The 7,355-nt window shown below is 38.5% G+C and overlaps 1 protein-coding gene across 1 annotated transcript in view; it reads right to left on the bottom strand.

The window, feature by feature from the left end:
- Positions 1 to 363: 363 nt before the first annotated feature.
- Positions 364 to 7,355, bottom strand: part of MAP2K6 (mitogen-activated protein kinase kinase 6) — a 141,215-nt gene continuing 134,223 nt past the window's right edge. The window contains exon 13 of the mRNA XM_017950922.3: positions 364 to 5,583. The gene's annotated coding sequence lies outside the window, so the exon portion shown is untranslated. The remainder of the gene's footprint in view (positions 5,584 to 7,355) is intronic.

Genomic DNA, 7,355 nt, shown 5'->3' with positions numbered 1-7,355 from the left:
CTCTCTCTCCCCTCTTGTCTACCACCATGTTGAGACATGCCTTTCATCTTACACTGTGATTGTGAAGCCTCCCCAGCCATGTGGAACTGTGAGTACATTAAACCACTTTCTTTTGTAAATTGCTCAGTCTCAGGTATGTTTTTATCAGCAGCATGAAAACAGACTAATATAACTGCAATACTGTTGTGTTCTTAGGTTTTGTTCTAGTCTGTTTTGGAAGTGTGGTGGTAGAAATAGGAGAAGCATAGAGAAAGAATAACAAGACTATATAGACCAGGAAAGCTTTTACCAGGAGAGCCTTTTATACCATGTTCCTGGAACACGGGGTTTCCAACAACTCAATTAATGTACAGACTCACTACGCTTTTTTAAATGTCTTTTATTGGTTGTACATTTTCTTATGAGATCAACACACCATTTCTTTCAAGAACACTTTGCTCCTGAATACTTAATGTTGCTTGGCCCAGCTATGAAAGTCATAGCAAGCACTTTGACGGAAAAAGGTGGTTGGGTGTTTTTTTGCCATTATCACTGTCTTCTCTATCGTTAAACTGTTGTTTGAGTCAGTTTGTAGATTGACACAACATTGAACAAAACACACACGGTGTGAAGTTTTACACGCATATACACACATCTGGAGACCAGTTACAGTGTCTGCAGCTTGTTCCTTTCTCCTCAGCAGTATGAAACTGAAGAATATCCTGAGATAGGAAGTCAATGTGAAAGTTCCTCATTAAAAGAGGAGGTCAAGCTTGATGTAATCTCCCAATTTCATTTTCTTTTTGAGGTGGTCAGAGGGGACCCAGAACAGTAGCCAGATGAACTGGGGAACAACCATGTGGTTTAACATCTCAGCCATTTCCTTGGTCAAAAACACAGATTCACAGAAATATTTCATGACACATCAGAAACCTACTTTAAAAATATGATCTTGGATTAGAAAGGAGGGAAATGAAAAGGTTGTTTTTCACTAGATGTGATGGGAAATTTCACCACAGAATGACCCACATACTTGTAAGGCAAAATTACCCTCACCTTTGGCAATTATTATAATTCTTTGTCTATTGACTGACAGAAGTCAATCATCCAGGCTTGTCCCCCATCAATGGTGTTTGCATGAAAAGATGAGTGTCTCAAGAATAGTGACCCAGGACAGGTGGCTTCTCCAAATGTTAAAAACAAACATAATTTCTTTAAAGCTACATTATCCCTCAATTCAGTATATTTCTGGGAACACTATTAAAACTTAACCTACATTAACACCAATGCTTATATCTACTGCAAGTCCTGCATATTGGCTATTTCCTTGGCTTTAGGATTTTGAGATAACATCATTAATAATGATAAACAATAGTTCAAATGAAAAAAAAAATGCACACAACCTGGGTAACAGGAAAGCCAGCCTAAAATGAAAATGTTTGGAGCCACCAAAGCCAACAGGCAAAGAAAACAAAGGCATGCTGTCCCACAAAACAGGTATTTTAAATACAATCCTGAGGCCTTATTGAAGTGATCGCTTGATGCTCATATATTTCCATATAGAAAAACACAAAATTTGATATACACCCCCAACTCCTTCTTTCCTTTTTCAGCTCACAAGCAAAGAGTTCCCAAAGGCCAGAATTTAACTTTAATATTCACCTCAAGAGCATGGAAACACTCCACCCACATGCTTTAGAGGTCTTTCCTTTATAAACTTCTAATGAGTTTCATGCTCTACAGTTCAGCCTGCCTCATTCACAAAGAGACAATGCGGCAATCCATAAAGAAGAGATGATTCCACCCAGAAAAAGCTGCACCTGGCAGGAAAGATGGGGGCCTCAATGAGGGAATCCACTGAATAGCATTCATTCTTTTATTTCAAACTCCCCAGAGACGCTACTTTGAAGTGCTGGAGATAGGTTTTGAAAGACAGGGGTGCATAGGACCTCTCCAATCTCCTTTCAGAATATTTCAGGTATCAAGAAGAGGTAGCAAGCTCCTAACTAGCTTATGGAACTACCTCATTCTAGCATCAGGGCATTTTCCACTTGCCCAAAGGCTCTCTTTGCAATGGTTTGAAAATAACTTTAGGGTGCAACATAGGCAAACAATCAATCATATATACAAATAACATGTGTCTATCACAAAATTTACAGAAGGTAAGAAAACGTGTTGTTGTGTTTTCTTACAAAGACCTTATTAATAAATGGAAGCAGCATTTTCAGCTATGAAACTGAAGCACAAAGAAAGCTGAAGAAATCCACCTCTTTTATTAAAATTCTTGTAAAGTTCAATTCCATAAAGAAATTCTAGTGTCTCATCAAGATTTTCACAAAATATATAGAAAACTGTTCATGTATTTAAATAATTTGAAACTACATTCCTAACACCTCTTTCAGTTTTAAATGACTTAATTTGATGACTCAGTGTCATAGGAAATATGTCCTAGTTGTGTAATTACACACACACAAAAAATACTTTTCCTCTAAAAATACCTATTATTCTATTAAAACATCATTTCAGTTCATATAAAAAATCACTCCACTCAGAAAATAAATTTAAGACTAAAGAATAAATCAAACACAGAGGTAATACAGGAGATAAACAGAATTTTCTTAATCAAAACTCCTCAAGTGGCTTTTATGCAGAGATTGGCCAAGAACACTACAAACTGCTGCCCAATGTAAATTTTTGGCACATATAGTGTTCTGAAACAGTTGCTATGAAACCCCAGCTGTTAAATTTGCTCTAGTGGCAAACATAACACTGTCAGAATTCACCAGACTCTTTATGTGTGTGTACAAGGCACCTGATATGACTCAGTTGGTGGTGAAGCATTCCCTTGTATGCAGTTCATGACAGATACACCACCATAGCTTCCAGCTTCTAAAAGCTGTACCAGGTTTCCATTACTCTTCTCCACCTACACCACCTTTGTAAAGTGCAGCAAGGGGTAGCTCTGTTAGCTTGAGTCTCAGACCATACCCTGTCTGTGTCAACACTGTCCAAAGGATTTGCTTTTTTTCTGATAGGTCAATGAACAAAAATGGTAACTCCTGCCTCTGCAAACCTAGAAATGTAAAAATTCCACTGCATATGAAGAGCCCAGTCACTCCACTCCTTGTCGCTGAGATGGTGAACAAAGATCAGGTCATTCTCAACCACTTTAGGAAAATACCCCATGTAAGGATCTATAACGCATGGCTGTCACACATCAATTCCTAGGACTTTTCTTTCAAAATGATTTATGCTCAATTAAAATTAAATGACCCTGTCTTCTTGCCACCTATCTCCCTATCTCTGTGAGCATACTCAATACAGTAAAAGCCAGGGACTCACAGCCATGGTTGGCTATAAAATTTCCCATATTTGAGACTGTTTAAAGTTCTAAAGTGGTCATTTAATCCAACGTTCCCAAGTGTTTAATGGCCACAGAGACTTCCAGTTAAAAGGAACAATACTAGAAGCCAGATATTCTGACTGGAGGTTGACAGAGGTTCAGATAGGCAGAGTTCACCTTCATCACACTCTCTTTCCCTTCTGTTTACAACAAGAGACCCTCAGAGGCACCACTGAATATGGTCTGAAAACCACAGCTGTACCTCACTCTTATCTCCCCAAGTATTGAACATACAACAGGACAAACAACTTGAGATCAGAAAAATAAAATAAAACAGCTACTTCTTCCCTATAATGCATGGCTTCTGAAACTTCAAACTGGCTTTCAGTATTATATTTTAAAATGATAAAATCTAGTTCATCTGGTGAAGACCTGTAGTGTATTTCTAAGAACATTCACAGTTCTCTGCATTATGGGAAAGAAGTCTGCTCATCAGGTAACCTTCTCTAACATCCACCTTTCTTAAAAATGTCTGCCCTCTGGAACCAAAGGTTAAGGAGCTCAGGTTTTGGTATTTGTGTTTCTTTACCCAGAGGAGGCTGATCGATGAGGTGTATATTCTAAAAATGTTGAGGCATACTGTTCCTTCTTCTCAACCATCATATTTCCCGTTAATCATTTACTTTTGTTCAGCCATCTGTCTGAAATGGTAGCTCCTTCAAATCAATAACACTAGGGATACAAAAGAAAATGTTCTGATATCCAAATTAACGCCACTCTCTGAATCTTCTTATAGCTTAGTATTTTTAAGGAAAAAATAACAATAAAGGGTTGACTTTTTTATGGGTTTTCCCATAGGAAATCATCTCTATAATACAGTAACACTGCAAATAAATTAAAGGATATACTTGTCTGCCAGCTTTCTTTTTAATCAGCTTGCTCCTTCAAGGGGTTCCTAATTTAGCACCACCCTTTGCATTTATCTCTTCTTCCAGCCCCCAAACATGACTTCACATCACTGTTCAGTCTTATATTCCAAAGTCCAGCAACAATCCCCTAAGACAGTGGTTTGACTTACTTTGTTGAAATATCTTGCAGACTCCAGTACAAATATTGGTAGTGACCAAATGATGCAAATGCCTCATTTCTGACCACAGTAGAATATTACTTAGCGAAATCGGATACCCAACCTTGCTGCTTGTCTTTTAAAGGAAGTTCTTATTATAAGGTCGCATGTTTTGAATGAGGGTTTCGCTTAAACTTTTCTTAGATAGCCCTTAAATTTTTAAGAACTGGAAACAATAGAGTTCATTTAGGCAGACTGATACAAAATTGTTGACTTTGATTTTTGATATATAAAAATGGCCAGATCAGTTCCTTACCACAAAAACATTCAGTCAGTCCAGGTCATCTGTGACCGGCAGAGAAATAACAAGCCAACTGCAGCAAAGGAAAACAGAGAAGACTTTTGAAGGCCTGGTCTAAGCTACAAACTCCAGAGATTACTTAGAAAGTTCTGTTTCCCACATTAAGACACAAGGAAGTGCCTAAACTTGCCAATACTCTCCCTGAATTCAGCCTCCAGGTCTTAAACATTAGCCTCCTTTCTTAAGAAAGACCCTGAATCTCAGAAATGCAAAAGTATAAACTGGAGAAAGCTACGGCGCACAACAAGATGAACTGTCCACAAAAAAATTCTATTCATACTGACAACATCTAAGAAAGAAATACAAGTCTTCCAAAATTTAACTGTAAACTCCCCAAAATAAAGGGCTCAATTTCCAAGTTCAAATGATAATACAAGTGATGTCAAGATACTGAAAGTCCCAAGGAATTAGGCTGAATATTTTTAAGTTCTATTAATACGTGTTTGTGTTACAAGACGATACTGATTTCTCACCAACAAAAATTCCCTACTACAGAGTTTTTTACTTTATGTTTCTGCTTAGGCTAGTGCCTTTCTCACCTCTATAAGGAAAGAGGCTTTCAGAGGAATTTTGCTTGAAAAAGAAATTTGGATCAGAAACTGAAAAGATTACCTTCAACTAACGTCTTGATTTCAAACTACTTCATCAGAAAAATCTGTAATAGCACAATGATATTTGCATAGCTGTAAACAATGACTTTCTAAACCTCAGAAAAATAACACATCTTCTGTGTAGTCACCAGGAACAGGTAGCGAGTGATGTATTTGGTGGCAATGTGCTTCCCCTGGAAGGATAATTTCATTTTGAAGGCTCTGGAATTCAGGTTTTATTTCCCTAGGTGAAGAGAAAACATTCTTTTAGGTAAACTGCCAGATCAAATACTTCAATATGCCCTCTTAAGGAGTTTCCAAGTATCATTCTAAGCATAAGGTATGTCTCCCTAATGGTGCAGCAGGAAAAAGAATGTTTCTGAATAATAAAGAGACTATAGCTTTAACCAAGATGTGTGCTATTGTTCTGGAAGAAAAAAAATGAGAAAGCTTCAGTCACTGGCAGACTGTCATTTTTATAGCATTCTGTATGGCAAAGAGAGTGCAAGTCTTAACAGAAGGTGAAGCAAATTACATAGCTGTTCTGGTTCTATAGGGAAGACAGGACTTCCACTAGAGGGTACAGGGCCGAGAAATTCAACTAGGGCCAGCAACCCAAGAAAATCACATCAGAAAGGAGGCATTTTCCATAGGCTCCTTAAAATTGAAATTTACCAATGATTAAAAAAAGAGAAGTACGGCCGGGCGCGGTGGCTCAAGCCTGTAATCCCAGCACTTTGGGAGGCCGAGACGGGCGGATCACGAGGTCAGGAGATCGAGACCATCCTGGCTAACACAGTGAAACCCCGTCTCTACTAAAAATACAAAAACTTAGCCGGGCGAGGTGGCGGGCGCCTGTAGTCCCAGCTACTTGGGAGGCTGAGGCAGGAGAATGGCGTAAACCCGGGAGGCGGAGCTTGCAGTGAGCTGAGATCCGGCCACTGCACTCCAGCCTGGGTGACAGAGCGAGACTCCGTCTCAAAAAAAAAAAAAAAGAGAAGTACTCGTCTCACTTTTGTGGGACAGCACAAAAGGGGTAGGCCTGGGTCTTCTGTCGCAGTGAGAACAGGGAGCTTTAAGAACACCTGAGAACAAATTTTGTGATTTCAAAATACCCTTTCCTACTTCCTTAAAATGTGAACAAATAATTGAGGTGGATGAGTTGGAAAAGGTTAAGAACTCCATCTGCCTTCTTCTACATTTGAGGTAAGTCTGATCTCCCAAATTCCCCAATCTCAGTACAGTTCAGGGAATAGAGAATTGACTAGTGTCTGGGTTCGTGATTCTCCTTGTGTATATACCACACTACAGAAAGAAACAAAGAAAATGCAAATAACCTAAGCCAAAGATACAGTTAACAACTAAGAGAAGTGTGACATTTATTTCCAAATTGAAGTAAATTATGTTGGTGATTGCATAGAAATGGAAAAAGTAAGTACTCAGTTTGATCTGAAGAAAATTGTTCTATCAGCTTCCAGAACAATTCATACTTACCTGAGGAAATTAACAAGCAACTTTCATGGGACTAAACAGTCCTCATCCTTTCTGAAATCAGTTTCCTATGTCCATTTTCCTAACCTGCCTCAACAGCAGCTGAGCTCAATAGTCACTAAAATGGAAGAGCGCTACACATCTAGTTAGAGTTTTATATTTAATGCTCTAAAACTGGTGCTGGCAAACCATGGCCTGTGGGCCAAATTTGGCCCATTGCCTGGATTGTAAATAAAGTTTTATTGGAACACAGCCACCAGACTCATTCATTTGTGTATTGTTTATAGGTGCTTTCACGATACAACAGCAGAGTTGAGTGACAGAGATGGTATAAAACACAAAGCCAAAAATATTGACTATCTGGTCCTTTACAGAAAAAATTTGCCAACCCTGGTCTAGGATGTCACAGTCAATATTCTACAGAACAGAGCTACTGATCCTGTGGGGTATACAAACTGCAGCCTCCTCCCAACAACAACAACAAAAAGTTTTCAAAATTATGTTTCATATACAATGTAAATTTTC

This window comes from Papio anubis, chromosome 17, assembly GCF_008728515.1.
Source record: "Papio anubis isolate 15944 chromosome 17, Panubis1.0, whole genome shotgun sequence".
NCBI classification, from domain to species: Eukaryota; Metazoa; Chordata; class Mammalia; order Primates; family Cercopithecidae; genus Papio; species Papio anubis.
The sequence above is the reverse complement of the archived record's forward strand: the minus strand, read 5'-3'. Positions and strand labels throughout refer to the sequence as shown.